The 23,560-nt window shown below is 44.1% G+C and overlaps 1 protein-coding gene across 3 annotated transcripts in view; it reads left to right on the forward strand.

Annotated features, from left to right (window-relative positions):
* Positions 1-4,417: 4,417 nt before the first annotated feature.
* The window catches only part of ARNTL (aryl hydrocarbon receptor nuclear translocator like), a 109,107-nt gene continuing 89,964 nt past the window's right edge, over positions 4,418-23,560 (forward strand). For all 3 annotated transcript variants that reach the window (XM_045825789.1, XM_045825793.1, XM_045825792.1), the window contains exon 1: positions 4,418-4,540. The gene's annotated coding sequence lies outside the window, so the exon portion shown is untranslated. The remainder of the gene's footprint in view (positions 4,541-23,560) is intronic.

The following is a 23,560-nucleotide window of genomic DNA, read 5'->3' on the forward strand; positions in this document are numbered from 1 at the left end:
GGACAAAGGGCCAAGAGCTACCGAAAAAGAGAATCAGAAAGCAGACAGACAGAAGAAGGACGAGTCCAGGGGCTACATGACCACAGAGAGGGGAGGAGGTGAGAACTGCTTCACACCTAAGGGTGCCTCAGTTTTCGCAGTCCTTCGTGAGGACTTGCTGGGCTTCTCACTCTAGGGTTCCATGAGATACCCTCATCTCCTCTCGATAAATCTCTCCCTGTGCATTTAAGTCAGTTGAAGAGGCTCTTGTTTCTTACATCCCCTAAATGTGAGGCAACACCCCTATTTTTGAAACACAGTCCTGGGTATTTTCCTTTTCCCCACATGAAACCCTAATCAATTGGAGAATTTAAAAAGTAACACTCTCACCGCCTTTGAATTGATGATTCCTGAATCTACAAAGGTGGGGTGAAAGTAGGTTTATAGTTGTTCATGTGAAAAATAGTACAATAATTAATAAATAATAATACAAGAGTAAAATGTGTTTTGCATACTCTCACAACTGTAAACCTACTTTTGCCCCACCCTGTATGTCTCTAAATTATTAAGTTTCTTTGTTTTCCAGAGGAACTTTCCAAAGGATGAGGCAATTCACTGAAGTAGGTAAGAATGTGAGCTCTGGGGTCAGACTACTTAAGCAGCCTGAGGCCTCAGGACCTTTCTGTGCTTTCACTTTCCTGTCTGTAAAATAGGAACAATTGGAATTCCTATCTTATAGGGGTTTGGGAGAATTGAATGTGGTGATGCATATAAAACTCTTAGAACAGTGCTTGACACACTGTAGACCTGCAGTAAATATTGCTGTTTTTATTTATAGTGACACATTTCATCTTGGTTTTCCAAAAGGACTTGAACACATCAATCTCAGGACTTCCCACCTTCCTTCCAAAGACAGTACAACTGCAGAACTCCCTGGCCCTACCGTGGGCTTCTCCACTGGCCTCAGGTCTGTCAGACCTCAGAGCCTGTGCTCATCCCATTAGACCAGAAGTTCCCAAATCTGACTGCGTCTCAGATCCATGGATATGGAATCCGAATCTTCCAGAATGAGACTCAGGAATCTGTAATTTAGAAAACTACTCAGTTAATTCTAATAATGGACCTAACCATTGAATCAGAGTTTGGGGAATTACTGTGGATTACACTACTTTTACTCACTAACTTTCTCTTTAACATGGTACAGTAAAATAACAATGATATTTTCTATCATTGTTAGTTTAATATATATTGAATCTTTACTGTGTGCCAGGCACTGTGATAAGGGCTTTCTATTATTTCATTTAATTCTCACAACAGTGCTGTGAGGTAGATACTAGAATATTCTCACATTACATATGAGTAAACTCAGATACAAAGAGGTTAAATTAGTTGATAAAGGTCATTTCAGCTAGCAAGTGTGGAGAGCAAGCACACCGTTTGCCGGGTTCATGTGAAGATTATATTAGATAATATACTTAAAGCTGACACACAGTGTGTGCTCAATGCATGTTCCCTTTTCCCTTCACTTTGTCCATGTGATTATATTCATACCCAATGAATTTTACATTGAGGACAATATTATGACCTTTAACAGTGTCTGGAGAATTAAAACTTTAATATTCTGGAAGGCAGACATAAAGGGGTATTAGGTATCAATGGAAGATGAAAATTTTGGGGATTTTTAATAGCGAGAACTACAAGAGAAAGTATCATTTACATGTAGAAGAACAGGTGCACATGAGCAGAAATAGCAGTGTGACCACTGAGGTCACAGGGTTATTGTGAGGACAGGAAAAGAGGAAACCAAGGCATGAGGATAGAACCACATCATCTCAGGGGGGCAAAGGCTTAAACAGACACCTATTCCAGCCCCACTCCTGCCATGTGGTCATTCAGTTCTCACCTGGACACTTTCTGTGACAAGAAACCTAACTTATTAAGGCAGAGGAGACTCTAGTTGTTAGAAAATTCTTCATATTTATTCATGCTAGGGTTTCTACCCACAGGTCCCCTTTAAACCCCTTCAGGACCCTAAAGAATAAGTCTAGCTTCTATTTGACAGTTCCTCAAATATGTAAAGACAGTTACCTTGTACCCCCAGGGGCAAAAGCTTCTGCTTCCTTTCATCTTTCCTCATATGACATACAGAGTTCCCAGTCTCTTTACATCCCTCTCTCTGTACATGCAGAAAGTTTTTGCTTGCCAAACCCTAATTGGAGACAATATTCCACATGCATAATGACCAGCACTGGGCAGCACTGTAACACCCATCTTGCGTCATATTCCACTGTATCAACACAGGCTAAGACAGCCTTTGTTCATGTTGGCAGCCACATTTCGCTGAGGACTCAGATTGAATTGTCTGTCACCTAAGATCCATTTTAGTCTTGCTCTTACATTAAAATACCTCTGCACCCAGCCTGCCTTTCAGCAGTTGGTTTCCCAGTGTGGGAACCCTCACATGTACCCCTGTTAGAGTCAGTTCATTGCTACGACATTGCATTTGGCTTGCATTGTGTAATGGTGTCTCTTCCCCTCCTGGCTTTGTATCATTTGGAAATGTGATGCAAATTCTCCAGGGTTTCATTCAGAAAACTAATACAAGTCCTGACATCTGGGCCCTGGAGAGAGCCTTATGCCATCTTGATGGTACCTGGTGTGGTATGAAGGTTCTGAAGTCAAATAAACCTGGTTTGAATTATGCTTCTGCCACGTACTGTGTGACGTTGAGCCAGCTGGCTAAACTTGGTTTCAGTTTCTTCATCTGTGAAATGGGGCCTTGAGGATTAAGGGAGAAGATTCAGGGAACACATTTAGCACAGAGTAGATGCTGCACGAATGCTGATTCTCTCCACCCTTTCTTCTGGTCAACATGGACTCACTAATCAGCATTTTTGGTTATGGTTACTTAATGTTATTTGTCCAATTAATTATACTAGAATCCAGGCTCATATTTCTCCATCTTGTCTGCAATATCTCAAAAAGTGCATTGCTAAAATCCCACTTACCCAGAGTAGTCTCCTCTTCAAATCAGAGCAGAGACAAAGTAAACAGCAGTATGATTCTACTTGCATGTAAACTTAGGAAAAGAAATAAGCTACCAATGAAGTTGGTTGACCTTGAAAACAGTCAATCCTCAGGTCACAAGCACTATTGGGCAACAACTCTGTGCCTGGCCATGAGCTGGAAATGGGCAACAGTTTTACAGTGATTAGAATTCAGTGTCTGTTTAAAGGAATAAGGATAGAATTCTGAAGTCAGAAGGGCTAGTCTGGGTCGCAGAAATGAGTGCAGTGATTTAGTTCTGTTTCTTCACTATCCATTCAACAAATATTTATGCCAGACCCCTGCCCCCATCCCTCCATCTCAACCCTGTTGGGTTTAAACAGACCCTGCTAAAGGGGTATGGGTGAGTATAAAAAAAGAGACTGTCCTGGTATTCACGGAGTTTAACATCTGGAAGGGTTGGAAGTTCTTTGTGCCAAAGGCCCTCTGCTAAATGCTTGAAGTGCAGATACAATTATAAAATGTTTATTTTCTGTAACTATTTGTTTCCTTCTGTCTCACTCCGGGGACAGCTGTTTGCGGTAGAGACCAGGGCTGCTGGGATGGTGTCTGCCACACAGTAGGTGGTCAAAACCCAGCTACTGGAAGAAAACGCCATGGAATCGCTCCAGGTTTCAGTTTTCTTTTTGAATGAGACGACAGCTCCAACCGGACGCTTGGAGGTCAGAGTAACGAAAAGAACACTTGCATGCACAAGCCTTCTAGAAATAATAAATATTCGCTCTGTCGTTTGGACTTTGGCAAAACAAGGCGTTTTAGGTCCTCCTGTTCCTAAAATTGATTTCCTAGATGGACTTGGAGGGAAGAGGATGAAAAAATGCTGCTTTTAGTCAGGATGCCCCGAGTGAAGAAGAGGAAGAAGGAGAGGTGAGAGTGGTGAGCCCGACGCAAGCCACGGATCCAGGGAAGAGGAACATCCCAGGCGACGGCAAGAAGCACAGAGTCTGCACCCGCAGTGGCCACAGAGAGCGGGAGACCTGAGGGGAAAGAGGGCAGAAGCGAGGAAATCCAGGGAAAGTGCTCAGATTGGTCCTCGGCTCGGGGCGTGCGCCTCTGTGTACCAAGCGATTGGTGGCGGGAAAGTAGCAGGTAAACGGCCCTCGTCGCCTCGCCATTGGCTAGCAGTCTCTCCAGCAGCCACACAACTGGCCAGCAGGGCGCCAAGCAGCGCGTGGATTGGCCGGGAGCTACGACCAAGTTCAGCTTCCTTCGGGCTCTTGGATTGGCTAGCGGGTAGAGGCAGGTATCCGGGCTCCGCGGCTCCTCCATTGGTGGGCGGGAAAAGGGGGTTGGGCAAAGCGATTGGTGGGCGGGGGGCCGGGCCTGGGCCGGCGGGGAGCGGATTGGTCGGAAAGTAGGTTAGTGGTGCGACATTTAGGGAAGGCAGAAAGTAGGTCAGGGACGGAGGTGCCTGTTTACCCGCGCCGGACTCACCGCCGCCGCCGCCGCGGGATCGGAGTGGGGGCGCGGGCGCGGGCGCTCTCGGCGAGCCACGGTGAGTGTCGGGCTGGCGGCGGTCAGCCGCACGGCTCCGAGCACCCCGTCGGGGGCTGTTAGCACCTTGGCAGGCATGGCGACCCCGCCGCCGTCCGGGTCGCAGCCCGGCCGCCAGGGAACCCTGCCCGACGTGCCCGCTGCCGGCCTTAAAGGGCCAGTGCCCGCTCCCTGCCCCCACCCGGGCTGTAGGGAGGCTGCGCCCCTTAAAGGCGCCGCGCTTGTCCATCCCCATCTTCCCTCACGGGGGCTGGCGCTGCCGGGTAGGGAGGGAAGAGGTGCCGCAGGCGCTCCTAAAGGGACCAAGAAAGTACCTATCTCCCCTCCGCGGGCATCGCTACCTGACGGGGGTAGGGAGCAACCAGCTGCCTCTTAAAGGGACAGCTCCGCCTTTTGGGAGGAATGACCGGCTGAGGGCGAGTCCTAGGATGTATCATGGGGAGCTGCTGGGACCCCGGAGGGGACTATCCTTGATGGCCGCACCGCCAAGGGCGTTGGGCGAGCGATGCCGCTTCTGCCCTTCCTCCTCCTTTCCTTCACTTCCCTTTCGGGAGTCTGCAGGGCTGGGTGGGGGCGGGGAGGGCGTCTCCGTCGGGCTTAGGGAGTCCGAGCCTGCCCGCCCCTTCGGCTTTATTTTGGGGTCAGGCTCTGCACCCGGCTGATCTGGACCCAAGATGGGGCCGACCCCAGCCTGCGAACTTTCGTACGGCCTGCGCCGTCTGGGTACTGGATAGCCCCGGGGGTAGCTCCCGTGGGTATGCGAGCTAGTGCCTCACAGCGCGGGATGTCGCCCGGCGTCCAGGTGTGGGCCCGCCGCGGGTCCTGGAGCTCTGGAGCGCTGCGGAGGGCGCAGAGAGGCTAGCTCTAGCACCAGGTTTGACAGATGTCAGAGAAGAAAAAAGGTTCCCGCTCGTGATTGCCGGGCGTTGACAGCCAAAAGAGCTTTCGTTTGCTCGGAGGAAGAAGTATAATAGAAATTAATGCCGACCTTGTAGGGCACGAGTCAACCACGCCGAGGGGTCGCGAGAGGCGGCTGCAGGGCTCACGCAGGTGCCAAAGGGCTGCCGCAGGAGAAGGAAGGGCTACATCGGCTTTGGGCATCTGTTGTCAAGTTCATCCTGGCCGGCGGGGGGACCAGGCTGACACCCCGAACACCACATTCCTTGTCCCCTTTCCCCTCCCTCACCGGATAGGCTTCTTCCCGGGCATATAGCGTTGTTTTGTCATTTTGGCGCTTGCGGTTTCTTCTCTCTGCTTAGTTACTCCCAAGCAAGGAATTATTAGCCAAGTTTTATCACCCAACTTCCAGAAAAACGATTCGCTATTTACGAAGCATTTCTTGACTGTACCTGTATTTCCAAGGTCTTCTTTAAAAAAAAAATCCAGAAAAACTGCTGATCAAATGCATCTCATTTGCCCCAACACTTGCTTGTCATTTGCCCTTCTGACATTTGCTGCTGTTCCCCTTTTTAATCTATTTTTATATGACAACTATTATTTTAATTTTTCTGGTCCCATTGATATCAGGATCTGTCAATTTGGGTTGGTGGAGTTCTTAATTAATGTACTGGTTGAATCATGAGCTTAAAATAATCATTGCTGCTCCTGAACAGTTTTGAATAATCCCATGCTCTCTATGCTTGCAGGAAAAAAGAAATCATTGCTGTTAAATTTGATTTCCATATCAATGAGATTCCAAAAATATTTTTTAAAACACAAAATTGAATGTTTCAGTCCATGCTCTGTTACTGAGTTCACTTTATTGATAAGTCTCTAAAGCAATTTGTTGAACAAACATATTTAGAAGGCTCTAAAATTTCCTGGGCATGATTTGAAATTGTATCACCTGAAGCTGGCTCTATAGAGACATTTTGGTTTTGATTGTAAATGTAGCCAGTGAATAATGACAATAAGTTAAAATCATCGTTAAATATGCACATTATTCCAACCCAAAAAATTTAAAATGAAGGAGAGAGGAAAGGACCAGTGTGGTGGAAGAGCACTAGCCTGAGAGTTAAAACATTGTGGTCCCAACCCAGACTTGGGCTTTCACGGCTATGCCGCTTGGGACAAGTTGCTGAACCTTTCCGGTTTCTATTAGCCTCAGATGGAAAGTAAGGTAGTTAAATTAGGTTGATCTCAAAGATTCCTTCTGCTCTAAAGTTCTGTGTATCCCTAAATGTTTAATACATTTGAATTCAGTTTGATATTTTACCTGCTGGAACCTCCAGAATATGTGAGCTGAAATCCTGTTTTCATAGAGCTTAAACAGATCAACAGATGGTGTTTTAAAGACTCCATTTCAAATGATTTATAAAATGATGACTTCTTAGGAGTTTTTCTGCTATTTGCAAAAGAGGATTGCCTACCACAGGGAGGATAAGGAAGTGGCTGTGCTTTCAGATTTATCCCTCTACACCAACAACCTCTGCCTAATTGATATACTAAATGATGGACAAGTATTGTAGAAAGACTTGGCTGTGTTCACACAACTCTGTAAGAACGTGTAACGGTTGCCTTCCTTCTCCGAGCTCACTTTCATTTGTCATTTCCATCATCAGCTTTCACTGTGGTGGAAGAAAGTCAATATTAAAGAAACATTGCCCCTTCCAATGATACAATTATAGACAGTGATCTTAGTTAGTGTCATGGTAAACACTTGCAGGGAAGTAAAAAAAAAAAAATCCTTTACAAACCTTAAAGTTTAGTTAGGAGCCCAGAAATGCAGGCGTATTGCCCTTCTCTATAGTTCTTTCTCTCCACATTGCCATTTTATTACAATACTCAGACTTACCCCAAATCCCCCCACCCCATGTATACCTGCTTGCTCTCTCTCCCTCTCTCCCCGCCCACCCTCTCTCTCTCTCTCCCTGACCTGCTCTGTCTGACTTAAGCTCCTTCAGTATCTCTTCCTTTCTTCCCATAATGTCCTGTCTTTTTCTCCCCATGTCTCCTCCTAGTACAGAAAAAGCAAGTGAATTTTTCCTCTGTTCCTTCTTCTTGGACCCTCACTTTGGGTGGACGTGTGGAGCTCAGTAGCAGTACTTAGAACTTGGGCTTCGGCTGTGTGGCCTTGGAAAGTGCTTGGCTCCTCTGGTTGTGGCCTCCTTTTCTGTGGTGTAATGACAGTGCCGGCCTCATGGAATCTGTATGAGGATCAGGGGAGCAAGGGAGATGATGCATGTAAAATCCCTGGCACTAGGAAGCCCTCCCTCAGTGCCTGCTGCCACTCCCTCCCACTGCTACCAGAGTCCTCTCACCGGAATATCCTTCATGCTGTTTTTTTCTTCAGCCTCATCACCAAACCCAGTAAAACCTCTGTCTTGATTTAGGAGAGGAAGGATGGAGGGTGGAGAAACAGATCTGTTACAGGCCTCCTTTCACATGTCTACACTTGGTCCCCTGAGTCTGTATGTCCCTCACTCTCCTCCCTGCCCAGCAACCTCTCACAGGCCGTGAACATTCACCATACCCATTCCCTCATCTGCTCTATCCTTAGCTCCTGGCCTCTGGCTTCTTTCTCTACCACCCTTCTCTATAGTTCTTTTCAAAGATCTCTAAAAACTTTAAACCCTGAGTTTCGGGGGCCTGTTCTTAGTCCAACATGATTGTTCTTGGCTCTTTTGCAGTTATTACCCTGCCTTTCTTTCCCTCCTTGAAATCCCTTCCTTCCTTTACCTTTGGGTCATGATGCTTTTTTGGTTCTCTTCCTGCATACCCTAGAGGTAGGTGTCTGTCCTGGCCTCCACTCTTCACATTATCCCCCTTGCCCAGAATCCCCTTTTTAGTCCTGATCTGATCAGTCTCTCTTGCTTCAGCTGCAAACAGGTTCACTGTATACACTGACAGCAGCCTGTAGCCAGCATTTGTGGCCTTGGAGTTACAGATTGCAAACTGTTTGCAAGCACCATCATCCTCCTAATACCCTGCTGCCCATACCCATTCACAGCCAAGCTGTCCTGAGTGGCAGTTTGGTTAGGTGGTTAAGAGCGCAGACTTTGGAGCCAGATTTTATATCCTGTTTCTTACAAGGTTTATGACTTGTGGTCAAGTTGCTTTGTTTTCTGTCTTGGTGTCCTCATGTATAAAACTGGGATCCCTGTAGTCCTTATCTCTAAGAGTTACAGTGTGGATTATATGAGTTAAAACATTAAAAATACATTAAGCTATTCATGGCACATAGTAAGCACTCCATGAATGTTAGCTGTCTGCATTGCTGCTCTTTCTCGCCTCTCCATATCCAGCCCGCCTATAGACCAGGCTTTGCTGTGTACACAGAACTGTCCAAACTGAAGGACTGTCCATTCCCTGGACCAGCCCTTGGCCCATCCCATGCCCTGACCTTCTCATGACCAAATCCTACACCGCTTTAAGACCCAGCTCAAATGCTTGGTTCTCCAAGGGGCTATTGCCTCATTGTGCTTTTCTTACTCCTCATGCTTGGCAGCAGTTTGCTCCAGCCCTTGATCTACCTAATTCTCTTAGGCACTGATGCATTCTCTGGGAATATCTCAACAGCATGATCAGGGCAAGCACTTTGGGGGAGCTCATCGTGGTTTCTCAAAATGATAGGCGCAGGGAGCTTTAGGATCTGCTAGTCCAATGAACTGTCTGGAGGAGGGGATAGGGTGGGCTAGTGGCTCAGGAACTAAGCAGGTAGAGGGAAGGTGGCTATGCCTGCAGAGAGGTGGGGGCATGGGCTGAGGAATGCAATAGAGGCTCGAGTGGATGTGGTCACAAGTATACAGGTCTGCATGGAAGGGCGGTTTGGGTTAGGAACTTAACATCTGGGGAGATGGAATTGGATAAGCTTTAGTCATCTTTATTTCAGGGGAATGTTGAGCGCTGACATTTGATGGCAAATGATTTTTATGTTAGTATATGCTGTTCTTTTAAGTAGTATAAATTCTTATTTATCCAGCCTAGTTAAAGAAGGGGTTGGATGGTCTGCCTAATTCGATATTCTGGTTAATACTCTACCCATTGGATTTTGTACATATACTGAGTAAAACATTTACATGTTTTTAAAAGTCAAGAGAAATCTTATAGAACTAACTGCTTCTAGCTGCCAACCACTAGTTTGAAATATGTGACCTAGGCAAATCAGTTTTTTTTTTTAGTCTGATTTACCTCATTTGCAAAATAAGAAAAACACTCTCTAATTAGTCATCTTATGTTTATTAACTTGTTTAACCCTCATAACAGCCCTATGAGGTAGGTGTGATGATTATCCTCACTTACCCACAGTGAGTGGTTTCATAAACTGCTCCAGGTCACTCAGCTAGTGTGGCATGGGGCAGGATTTGTGTGTGGGGCCTCGAGTGCACTCTCTAACTGCTGTAGCAGATGTCTCCTAGGAGGAACCATTGTATTACGTCCTGTATGTGAAGCACCCATCCCCACGCCAGGAGCCTGCTAGGCCCACAGTGATTGGTGACGAATCTTGTTGTTGACAAATGTGGTGTACCTCCTTTTAAGCAGGACCGAAGCCCTTGGCAGTGGGGTGCAAGGGATGCATGTTTGGGTATTACTCTAGTAGCAGTTACAAGGGCTTGTGAGCATTATTCTCACATGCTGTTCTGCATCTCTGTCTCTCTCGCTTATTCCTGGCATTCTGCAGCGTTGGATACCGTGTGGCTCCCCCTCCCCAGGCAGCTTCTTGTGTGAGATGAACCTCTGAACAGAACTCATTACCTCCCCACCACCAACCCCCATCATAGCCATCTGCAGAGCTCCTCAATGGAGAAGAGACCTTTTCAAAGTCTCTCACCTTCTTCCTCCTCTCCTCAGCCAAAGACAGACATTTACAGTCCTGCTGTGTGTGTGTGTATAAATATATATATAATATATAAAATATATATTTAATGCCTGTTGTTCCCCAAATACATTTAGATGGTAAGGGAAACATTGTTTTATGTCAAGAACCTGTTACATAAAAATGTGTTATATAATGTTCAAATATATACTGCACAGGGAAGTTAGATACCACTTTTTTCCCCCAAAGAATAAAAAGATAACAAATACAGGCTATACTGAACGTAATTAATCTTGGATTTAGAAGGCACGGAAAGTCACGTGGTCTGCCCTCCCAGCTACCATTTTGAACCTCTGTCATTCTCCTCGGGTGCTCCGAGTATAGGACGCAGGGGAAGTTGACCTGAATCTGCCATCAAATCTGTTGTGAGATAGATGCTCTGGAAACTGTCTCTTTTTAAGGGGAAAAAATGCCTTGACATGTTGCTCACTGACATCTTTCTCATATCTAAGCAGGGGGAAGAAGCTCTTCTTGCCGCCCCCCGCCCCGCCCTGGACTACTCAGGTCATCCTCCAAGCAGTTTTCCGCTCTCCCCTCTACTTCCTTCAGTTCTTCCCACCTGATGTGGCAGCATGTGGTTGACCACCCGGTGTCCAGCCCTCCGGGCTCTCCAGTCTGACCCTGTTTCTCTCACCAGCCCTGTTCCCTACCCCATCCCCGTTCCCAGAAGGAGCGGCAAGCCTGAGGTTCCACTGTGCTTGTCCCTGCCCTGCCTGGGCCACGCCGTGCCACACTCTCTCTTCTGTTGTATGCCCTTGTTCGCATCGCTCTCTTGACCCGAGAGGCTCTCCTCCTTGCCTTAGCCTGCCTTGAGTCTCTCACTTCTTTAGAAGCTTCTTCTGATGACATTGGCCCCTTTTGTGTGTTCTTTCTCTCTCTCCCCTTTTAATTGCCAGCCATTCATTCAGAAGCATTGGTGCTTCATATTTAGCAAATTATCATATTGTATCTAATCAGATGGCCAATTCTCTCATTTTTAAAATTGTTTCATGAATAATTATCTTGTCCTCACTTCCCACTCTCCAACTCTACTCATTTACTCATTCAGCGAAGTTTATTGGATGCCTACCATGTGCAGAGCACTGACTACACAGCAGTAAACAGAACAGAGTCCCAGCAGGAGAAGACAGACAGTAAACAGTTAACCATGTTAACTCCTGATGGTGAGAGATGCTAGGAAAGCAGTCCAACAGAGTAAAACAGTAGTGGTGATGAATGATAGGAAGGCGGTTGATCTAACTGGGTCTTCCAGGGAGGCCTCTCTGAGGAGGTAGCATTGGAGCTCAGCTGCAGGAAGATCTAGGGGAAAATATCCCAGGAAGAGAGAACAACAAGTGCAAAGGTCCTGAGGCTAGAAGTGGCTTGATTGTTTTTTGAGGACAGTAAAGGCCAGTGTACCTGGATCATGGGTTCGTTATGTACAGATGTTGTCTCCTTCCTGTAGCCTTTAGCCCAGTGCTAGAAAGGTGCTGTAAATACTTGGATGCAGAATTGGAGCAATTGCCCTTGGTTATTGCCCTTGGCTATATATGGTATAAATAGCAGTTCACTGTACTCAGAAGACTTTTACTAAAACATATTGCGTATGAACAAATTAAGGATTTGAAATGCTTTCTCATAAATGTACTCTTAGCATATATCACCAGCCATTATTGTTTTAATTATGTTTAGTGTAGAGCTTCAGACCTCAGAATTTCGTTTCACATGCACGGCCATCTTAAAAACAGATTTTGTTCCAAAAGTTCATCTGTAAGACAGTTGATGGAAATTTAGGGTACATTTTCCTACAGAAAAAAAATGAACTAAAACATGGTTTTGTTCCCAGGCAAGCCCACAAAAGCCATTTAGTGCTAACTGTAGCTGAAACCATGCTGTTTAGTACTAAAACATTACTAGAATTAAGTGAGCCTTCTGAAGCTAGACCCCTCGTCTATATGGCATTATAGGTCATTTACTTTTAGCGTTAATGGGGCCCATTTACCTTTGCCACATCTCCTACTCTTCTTCCAGTCTGCCAGAAAGTTTTATAAAAGGGATTTTTACCTTTGTGCCCTTACAGTTTTGCTTCATGTGTTGTAAATCGGACAGTGGCCCGCGGAGTGGGGGGAGCCCTGCACGGGGAGCAGGGGGAAGCCCAGGCTGCAGACTGTGGAGCTGCAGACTGTGGAGCCGCCGACTGACTGATGTTCAGTAACTCGCCTCCACTGAAGTTGGATTTCTCAGGTCCTTGTTGGCTATAAGATCCTGTTTTCTCACTGTGACAGGGAAACGTATATGTTTCATTGTGTAAGCCCACCTTCAGATGGCCACCACAGATTGCTTCCTGACAAAGTAGACAGCACACAAAAATGAGGAACTCAAGAAGTTCCCATGCACGGTGCTCAGCAATTACGCATTCCACGTGAACCTTGGTTTTGATCTGCTATCTGTCTTGATGAGTTGAAAGAAATTTTGTCCTAGAACTTTTGGTCCAGATAAGATTCCTGTGTTCTTGGCCAGCTTATCTTTCATGTGATTATGTAAATCATTTTTCTCTTTAACTCTTAAGGATAAAAATGGGGACTCTGGTTTGTTGCTTATGAAATATAAGTGCCCTTAAGGAATGGAATGAGTTTGCAGGAGAGAGCAGAGCTGAAAGAGTGTGGGATCAAAACAGTTTTAAATGTTAACTGCAAAGCTATTTTCAGTATCCTGCTGGAAGAAAAAAAAATTTTTAAAGGCCTTAGATGATACAAGAGGTTTCTGCTCCAAAGGAGAAAAGAGCCATGGGTTCTGCATTGAAAACTCCCCGATCCTTTAACTGCCTCCCTCCCTCACTGCCAACCTCAGTTTTGTTTCTGGCATCGCACGCCACATGTGCTGTTTGAGAGGTTTGATGTTTAAATAACGATAGTGGCCAAGATCAACTGGAATTTAGGGTGTTAGGGATGTAGAGTTTACGTGACTTAGGGTGCAAGATGCTAAGTTGTGAACTTCCCAGCAGATTAGATTCTACAGTGAGGGAAGCTTCTTTGGGGGGTGACAGGACATTTTTAGCACTGCCTCTGTTTGGTTGGTTGAGAATGGCACATTCCATTTTTTTTTTCTTTTGTCTTTGCTTGAAGGCATAGCAAGGAGTGGGGCAAAAAAGTTCTTGCTTCATGGATTTCACTTTGGAGCTAGAAAGTGGCATTGTACCTAAGCTTCCTCGTTTGATGCTGAAATGTGAGCAAGTATTTTAGTTGCTGAACCGTCAGCAACTAAGACAGTACCTGTGTAGAGTAGTCACTCGATGAATAGTTGTTGAATGAGTGAATTCAGCTTGGGAAAAACCTCAACTTTTTCCCTTTCTGATAGTACAGGTTCATGAACTCAGTCTTATAAGGGACTTTGGAGTTTAAGTCACCATTTCCTTTTGTCATCTTATTCTTTAGTTTGACCATATATCAGTATCTTTTATTGATGCTCCGTAATTAACTGGCAGTGGTTGTCCCTGCTTTGCTGATGTTCATCTTTATGTTATCTTTACTTGGTTTCAAAGCACAGCAAATTAATAACTGAGCCATATCAACTTAAAGAAAACTTACTGTGTGTTTGGACACGGTACTGCACATTTATTTATTCAGTCAACAATTATCTGAAGGACCATTGTATGACGCACCATGCTAGACCCAGAGGATAAGCAGAAATAGTTATTATGGCCAAGGAGCCTGCAACTTTATAAACTGGTAGAAGATTATCCAAGGCCATGCCAATAAAGTGACCTAGACTATCTATAAGTGCTACAGAAATTTAGATACCAGAAAGAGCTTTTCCAGTAGAGAGGAGGCTTCATGGAAGTGATCGCATTTAATACTGACCTTTAAGGATGAGTAGGATTTAGATTGACACATGAGGATAGCACAGCTACTTCCAGGAAATGGGTAAGTGGCAACAAAGCACAATTAAAAGCATGGAAGTAGAAATGACCAGTTTGTATTCAGTCAGGGACATGGACTTACCAAAATGGAGCATTCACAGATAATGGTGGGAACTTTAGTCTGAAAGATCATTCGAGGCCTAAACCGGAAGCATGCCATTTCAGGAAATAATAATTGCTAAGAGAGAGTTTCATCTAATTCCTGTAAAACCTTATAGGTCTTATTATTAGCCTCATCTTAGAGATGAGGAAATGAAGGCACAGAGTGGTCTGGTAACCTGCCTAAGGTTGTGTGGCTGGTAGGTGGTAGATTCAGGCATAGAAACCAGGCCCCGAAGGCTCTCGACCAGTGGACTCTGCTGTCTCCTAATGTCCTCCAGGTGCAGGATTTGGGCTTGGCTGGGGGTGGTTCTAGAGCAAGCACTGGAAGTGGACAGGACAATGTTTAACCCACTCCTTCATTTTGTGGGTAAAGAAACTCAGCGAGGTTAAGTGACAAGTCAAAGTTTACTTAGTGAGGTGGAGACTGGTAGGCATTGGAGAACCTCTGAATTTATTTTCATTATGGTTATTATGTTAGTGACATGAAATAATTCCCCTGAGAGCACTGGTCCAGTGTAAGTGGTCCTGTCAGATTGGAGCAAAGAGGGGCAAACTGCAGCAGAGATCTGACAGGAGGCTGCTAGCTTGAATCCAGACATAGGGTGGGAGGGAGCCAGAACCGCAAATTAATTGTCAATTATGTTCATCAGCATGGCTGTTTGCAGTCACCGTCTAGATTTTTAGAGTGCGGAACATCTGCCTGTGTGAGAGGCCTTCAAGTATGTGAATGTGCACTATATGGCGACTGCGATACCTCGGTTAATGAATTCTCCAGAACCAAAGCACCATTTTGAAAGTTGAATGTTTAAAAACAAATACCCACATTTTCTGGAATGAGCACTGGATTGGGAACCAGATAACCTGCAGTCTAGGCTGCTTCCACTACTTAAGCAACAGACAGCCTAAGCCAAATCACTTAATGCCTCAAACTGGCTGATTCCTCATCTGCAGAACAGGTGTAACAATTCTTGTTGCACCTTACAGTGTGGATCTAATGCTGGAGTGAAATGTGGAAATGGTTTGAAGGCTGTAAAGTTGCTCCATGGTTGTAGGGAGCAGCTTCCTAGTTTTCTAAAAGTATATATTTATTGATTTTGGAGAGAAAGGGGGTGAGAGAGAAACACTGATTGGTTGCCTCCCATACAGGATCGAACCCACAACCTAAGTATGTGCCCTGACTGGAAATTGAACCCCCAACCTTTTGGTGCACCGGATGATACTCCAACAAACTGAGCCACACTGGCAAGGGCCAACTTCCTGGTTTTGATAAGAAGGTGTTCTGGCTTTTTAGGAACAGCCTGGAGAGCTCAGAAGGAAGTTTCCCACCTCAAGGGCACTGTTAGGGATGTGGCGCTGTCCACTATGTGGGTGCTGACAGGCTTCACTTTGCTGCGTAGGGCCATATTTTAAGGGTGATATTATGTTTCACCTTTAGACATGGGGAGCCACAGCCTGAGCATGGATGGTAAAGTTAGGCACAGACATCCAAGTTAATCTGTTCTTCTCTGAACACACTTCTCAGGATAATGATGCTCTGCTGTGAACCTGAAAAGCAAGTGTCAGGATCTAGGCAACTGGCCAGTTGGTTATTCTGAATGTTTTACTATCCTGGGGCAAAAAGCTGAAGTCCAGAAAAACCTTGAATTGCTTCAGGGATTAATACGTGAACCAGTATGCAGTTCAGGTAATACCTGGTTGCAAAGCCTGCAGCAGAGTCTTCACATGAAGGACGAAAGATTTGCCAAATCTTAATTTTTGTTAGTACTACATGCTGTAGCTATTATTATTATTAATATTATTAATAACAGCACTTAACCTTTGAGTATTTATAGCCTGCTAAGTACTGTGCTAAGTACTTATGTGCCTTTTCCCATTTAATCTTCACCATAGTCCTGGGGGTGGGGGGCACCATCAGTCTCACTTTCTAGTTAGACAGACTGAGACCTGAAGGTGCCTCAGATGGGAAGTGGGAAAGCTGTGATTCAAACCCAGGACAGTCTCTCTCCTGAGCCTGCACTCTTAATAGCAGCAATCTTTTTCCTCCCTTTTCCTGGCACCCTGAAATGCCTCCTATCTCTGGTTTTGAGGTTTCTGACAGTGCAGTGGGTCTTTGGAAGGCATTTTGGTTGATAGACATGTTGCCACAGTGGTTTCAAGCTCACTGCAGCTCTCCCTTCTTTGCAACCATGGCTGACATCTAGCAGTTCTCATTGGTTGCTCTGTGGCCCACGAGCAAATGGATGCCAGCGATGAATGCAGCAGATTGACTAACTCTTACTAGCTAATGCATGTGGGGGATTTTAAAGAGAGAAAAAGAAGACAGAAAAAGAAATTGCTCTGGGTCAGTTTTTCAAAGAATGGCTTCAGTTTTCTTGTTGGTGCTTGTCAAAATCTGCCCACAGAAGCCTTTGCAGATGCCATGATACTGATGGCACCATTTACCTCTGTGTGTGACTTACAGAGCACTGTTTACTGCCCTGTCTTGTTTAGTCCTTACTACAACCCTATAAGAAGAGATGAAATAAAGATAAAGAGTTTAAGCTATTGTTTAGGATCCCAAAGCTAGTCAGTGGCAGAGCCCACACTTAAACCCTGTTTTTTCTGACTTTAACTTCCCTTTTCCCAAGTTATGCTTTGCTTTCTTTTTTTTTTCTTTTTTAAAAATATATTTTAGCCCTGGCTGGCATAGCTCAGTGGATTGAGTGCGGGCTGCAAACCAGGCATCGCAGGTTCGATTCCCAGTCAGGGCACATGCCTAGGTTGCAGGCCACGGCCCCCAGCAACTGCACATTGATGTTTCTCTCTCTCTCTCTCTCCTTCCCTTCCCTCTCTAAAAATAAATAAATAAAATCTTTAAAATCTATATATATATTTTTTTATTGATTATGCCATTACAGTTGTCCCATTACCCCTCATTCACTCCCCTCCACCCTGCACACCCCCTCCCACCCACATTCCCCCCTTTGGCTCATGTCCATGTGTCATAAGTTCTTTAGCTTCTACATTTCCCATTCTATTCTTGTCCTCCCTCTGTCTATTTTCTGTCTACCATCTATACTACTTATTCTCCATACCTTTTCCCCCTCTCTCCTCCTCCCACTCCCCTGTTGCTAACCCTCCATGTGATCTTCATTTCTGTGGTTCTGTTCCTGTTCTAGTTGTTTGCTTATTTTGTTTTTGTTTTTGTTTTTGTTTTAGGTGTGGTTGTTAATAATTGTGAGTTTGCTGTCATTTTACTATATGTTTTTTATCTTCTTTTTCTTCTTTTTCTTAGATAAGTCCCTTTAACATTTCATATAATAAGGGCTTGGTGATGATGAACTCCTTTAACTTGACCTTATCTGAGAAGCACTTTATCTGCCCTTCCATTCTAAATGAAAACTTTGCTGGGTAGAGCAATCTGGGATGTAGGTCCTTGCCTTTCATGACTTGGAATACTTCTTTCCAGTCCCTTCTTGCCTGTAAGGTCTCTTTTGAAAAATCAGCTGAGAGTCTGATGGGAACTCCTTTGTAGGTGACTGTCCCCTTATCTCTTGCTGCTTCTAGGATTCTCTCCTTCATTTTTACCTTGGCTAATGTAATTATGATGTGCCTTGGTGTGTTCCTCCTTGGGTCCAACTTCTTTGGGACTCTCTGAGTTTCCTGGACTTCCTGGAAAGACTTCCTTTCCTTTCCTTTGCCAGATTGGGGAAGTTCTCCTTTATTATTTGTTCAGATAACTCTTGCACTTGTTGCTCTTCCTCTTCCCCTTCTGGTACCCCTATAATTTGGATGTAGGAACGTTTAAAGATGTCCTGGAGGTTCCTAAGCCTCTCCTCATTTTTTTGAATTCTTGTTTCTTCATTCTTTTCTTATTGGATGTTTCTTTCTTCCTTCTGGTCCACTCCATTGATGTGAAACCCAGCTTTCTTTCCATCACTATTGGTTCCCTGTGCATTTTTCTTCATTTCACTTATTGTAGCCTTCATTTTTTAATCTAATTTGTGACCAAAGTCAACCAATTCTGTGAGCATTCTGATCACCAGTGTTTTGAACTGTGCATCTGATAGGTTGGCTATCTCTCAGTTGCTTAAAAATACTGCTTGTGAGGCTTTCATTTGTTCTTCTGTTTGAGCCATCTTTTTTTTTTTTTTTTGGTCTTGTTGCGCCTGTTATGTGGGAGGGGTGGGTCCCTAGGTGTTCACCAGGGCGGAGCAACCCAGTCACTGGGTTGTGATGCGTATGTGGGGGCAGGGTCTGAGAGGGAACAATGGCGCTTGCTCCGCTCTCCGTCAGACATCAGTCCCTTCCGCCGCTTCCCCCAAGCAAACTGGGCCTTTCTGGTGCTAATTCCCATATGGGTGGGCTTGTGCACCCTGTGGGTCTTTCCAACGACCTCTCCTGTGAGGCTGGGAGTCTATCCCTGGGCTGAAACTCCCCACAGGTGTTTTCAATCAGTGTCCCGAGGCTCTATTTCCTGGCGCTGCAACCCTGGGACTGCCTGGTCAGCCAGCTGCCTTGCACACAGTGCCTTGCTTCACAATCGCTGCCTCGCTGGGTCTGCTGGTTGCCACCCCTCAGCCGGGGTCTGCCAGCCACAGCTTGTGCACCCAGGGTCCGCCCTCTGCGGTCTTTCACGGCCTGGATGCCTTACGCTGGTCCCAATGCTCTTTGTTCCATGACCCCTCTCCTCCCGGCTGCCCAACTACACTCCTCCTACTGGTCTGGATGAACATGTCTATTTTAACTCCTTGGTTATCTGACTTCCATACAGTTCAATTTTCTGTCAGTTCTGGTTGTTATTCTGTTTCTAAATTGTTGTTGTCCCTATCTTGGTTGTACGAGGAGACACAGGGTGTCTACCTACACCTCCATCTTGGCCGGAAGTCTGCGTTGCTTTCTTGATTGAAGATGTTTCCACATATATGACTTATTGTATATAGAAATCATCAGGCATCATTAAAGTAAAGTATTTTGTGCTACACTCTCACTGATTCAAAATAAAAGGTCATGTGATTGGTCATTGGGTTTAATTGCTTTGTACCTACTTTATATGGTTCAGACTATACATAGATCCTTTGTGATAAATTGTTGGGTCAGCATCCCTGCTAGCTTTAAAAATCCCAAGGCTTTAATAGATGATAAAACAGGGAGTTTACATAATTTATTTAAAAAGTTAACTGTGGAGTTCTTGGTTAGAAATACAAGGTCCTATTATCAATTGTTTCCATGGAGAAATTAGCCTTGGCTCACATCATTGCAGCTCTCAGTGCCTTTAGAGTAGGTAGTGGTCTAGGCCTTCTGTCTTCAATATGTGGCTTCCACTTGGTGGTTGAAAGTGGAAGCTTTGGTTTTTACCATCTCCCAGAGGAAAGATCAGGGGGCACACATACACTCGTTTTAAGGGCTTGACCTGGAAATAGCACATTCTTTTGTCCCTGTGACCAGCACGTAGTTACATGGCTACATTTACCTGCAAAGGAGGCTGGGAGATACCTTTAGTTGAGAGGTCATGAGTCCAGCAAAATCTCTGCTTTTAAACGATGCAGAGGAGATAGCACATTGCAGGAAGTTAGCAGTCTGCTACATCATGGTACCAACAGGAGGGAATAAACAAAGTTTGAAGCTGGTGCCAGGATAGCTGGGAAGATGAGTCCAGGGTCAGAATCTAGGCAGGCACACAGAAATCAGGACCAGCGCAGCCATCTAGAGGTCAGAGCAGCTCATTGCTGAGAAAGGTAGAACCCAGCTGCTAGAGGTAATACAAGTAATCCAGAAGGCTTCAGTTTTAAGTAAGAAGAAATTCATCTGTGTGAGCTGTACAGGAGTCAGAAGACGTAGGTGTGAATCAAGCCCTTCCACTTCATAACCTGGGGCAAAATACCCCAATAAACATTTACTTTATCATCTGGAATATGAGAATAACAGTGATGGCCTTTCCTGTCTCCCAGGCTTAGTGTGAGGATAATGAATGGGGAAGCATTGTACAAACTGCAGCCCTATGGAAATGGACATAACATCTGTGTTATTCACCTTTGTGTTACCAGCACCTGGCCCAATGCCTGGCATGGACGTATTTGTTGAATGAAATGTGAAATATGAGAGATGGGAGAGAATGCACTGTGATAAGAAGATCTTGATCCTGGACAGTCTTCTCTGTTAAGGAGAAAAGTTTTCTGCAGTCCACTATCCAAGGCCTTGGGCCTAGATGTAAAACCAGGTACCCCACCAGGATTGGGGCAGACCCCAGGAAAACTCCTGGCTGGGTACCATATGACATCTAATATGTGCTTGGCAAGACCACTTGTTTATGCTACTGTTTAGGTGACAGAGTACATCAAAACTGGAGATAGGACTTTCATTTGGATGTCATGGTCCATGAATATGAACTGATCATTTTTAAATGGTTTGGTTATGACTTATATTTAAATCTTTTATCTATTTTCAGTTTATTCTAGCATATGGTGTAAGTTGGTGGTCTAGTTTCATTTTTTTTGCATGTACTTGTCCAGTTCTCCTAACACCATTTATTGAAGAGGCTATTTTTACTCCATTGTGTGCTCATGCCCCCTTTGTCAAATATTAATTGACCATAGAGAGTTGGGTTTATTTCTGGGTTCTCTATTTTGTCCCATTGATCTATGTGTCTGTTGTTATGCCAGTACCAGATTGTTTTGATTATACCAGCCTTGTAGTATAGTTTGATATCAGGTGTTGTGATCCCTCCTACTTTGGTCTTCTTTCTCAAGATTGCTGAGGCTATTCAGGGTCTTTTTTATTTCCATATAAATTTTTGAAATATTTGTTCTAGATCTGTGAAATATACCATTGATATTTTAATAGGAATTACCTCCTTGGTTAAACTTATTCCTAGGTAATTTATTCTTCTTGTTGCTACAGTAAATGGTATTTTCTTCCAACTTTCTCTTTCTTATATTTCATTGTTTATTGGTATACAGAAATGCCATCAACTTCTGAATATTGACTTTGTATCCTGCTATTTTGCCAAATTCAGTTATTAGGTCGAGCAGAATTTTTGGTGTAGCCTATAGGATTTTCTGTGTATGTTATCATGTTGTCTGTGAATAATGACAATTTTACTTCCTCTTTTCCAATTTGGATGCCTTTTATTTCTTTTTTTTTTGTCTGATCACTATAGCTAGAATGCGACGCCACAAGGGTCCTAGAGGAAAACATAGGCACGAAACTTGCAGATATCCCACGTAGCCATATTTTTGCCACTATATCTCCTAGGGCAAGGGAAATAAAGGAAAAAATAAGCAAATGGGACTACATCAGACTGAAAATCTGCACAGCTAAAGAAACCATCATCAAAATGAAAAGGGAACTAACCATATGGGAGAACATCCTTGCCAATGATACATTGGACAAGGGTTTGATCTCCAAAATGTGTAAAGAACTCCTACAACTCAACACCAGGAAGACAAACAATCCAATTAAAAAATGGGCAGAGGACCTGAATAAACAGTTCTCCAAGGAGAACATACAGAGGGCCCACAGACATATGAAAAGGTGCTCAACATCATTAGCCATCAGAGAGATGCAAATTAAAACCACAATGAGATATCACCTCACACCAGTCAGAATGTCCATCATTAACAAATCAACAAATGACAAGTGTTGGAGAGGATGCAGAGAAACAGGAACCCTAGTGCACTGTTGGTGGGAGTGCAGAGTGGTACAGCCACTATGGAGAACCATATGGAATTTCCTCAGACAACTAGAAATGGAACTGCCTTTTGACCCGGCAATTCCACTGCTGGGATCATACCCTAAGAACCCCAAATCACCGGTTCAAGAGAACTTATGCACCCCTATGTTCATAGCAGCACTATTTACAATAGCCAAGTGCTGGAGAGAGCCTGCATGCCCATCAGTAGATGAGTGGATCAAAAAACTATGGTACATTTACACAATGGAATACTATGCAGCAGAAAGAAAGAAGGAGCTCCTATGCTTCGCAACAGCATGGGTGGAACTGGAAAGTATTATGCTAAGTGAAATAAGCCAGTTGGTAAAAGACAAATACCATATGATCTCACCTATAAGAGGAATCTAATGAATAAAATTAACCAATGAACAAAATAGAACCGCAGACATGGAAACATGGAATAGATTGAAAGTGACCAGAGGGAGGGGGGAAGGGGATAATGATGGAAAGAAGAGGAAAGGACTAGACAAAGAACATATTTGATGACCATGGACATGGACAACAATGTGGGAACTGACTGTGGGAGTGGAGGGGTGGGATGGGTGGAATAGGGCAAAGGGGGAAAAATTGGGACAACCGTAATAGAAGGACAATAAAAAATTATTTTAAAAAATTTTAAGATAATAAAAATACAAATGGTTTGGCCCACTTGCAGATTGGAAGATGAAGGTCACCAAAACTTGATTTATTGCTTCAAAATAATCAGATGCAATTATAAAATTTTGTTGATTTGGAAAAAAATGTGGTTTATTCGAAGCAATAACTATTTGTTGAAAATATGATAATAGGTAAGAGAATACAAAGATGAGCTTACTGTTTCTATCTTATGGGCTATTACCTTTCTAGCAATAGGATTTTTTTTTCTTTTGCTGAGAAAGTGGGGGGTTAGTGGAATAATCAGGGGTTTTTAACTTTTTGAAGGGGTTCTTTTATTCATTTTGTTATTTAATTTGCTTTTTCACTATAAGTGAATTTCTTTCTTAGAACTCATGGGAGCATTTCAAAATGGACTTCACTGGGGAAAAAAGCGAGAATTGAAATTATATTCACAGTATGCACTTGACTCTGTTAAACCCTCATGCATAGAAGGGGGGAAGTGCACCAAAATGTTAATAGTGGTTCTCATCTTGTGCACTGAGAGGTGATTTTTATTCTCATGTCCTTCTCTGTGGTTTCTTATTTTTCAAAAGTGAGCATGTATTACTTTTATAATCATAACAGTCCAGTTGAAAATTAGTCCCACAAATTAATAGTCTCCAGCCAAATCAAGAATCTTTATTTTTGGCAACCTGGCCTGGGCTATAAACCTTCATGTTAACTCAGACCTATCCTGATTATTTCACAACTGAGGCATTAAAGAACTTGTTATAAAGAGGATGTTTTCCAGAATACTACGGGTTTATGATGTATTAGGAAAGATATCCTGATTGACTCTCCTCCTAAAATTTGACTAGCTTTTGTTACAGTCACTTAAGGTAATGAATTTGGAAGGTTT

This window comes from Phyllostomus hastatus, unplaced genomic scaffold (genome assembly GCF_019186645.2).
Source record: "Phyllostomus hastatus isolate PE091 unplaced genomic scaffold, TTU_PhHast_1.1 phas_scaffold_585, whole genome shotgun sequence".
NCBI classification, from domain to species: Eukaryota; Metazoa; Chordata; class Mammalia; order Chiroptera; family Phyllostomidae; genus Phyllostomus; species Phyllostomus hastatus.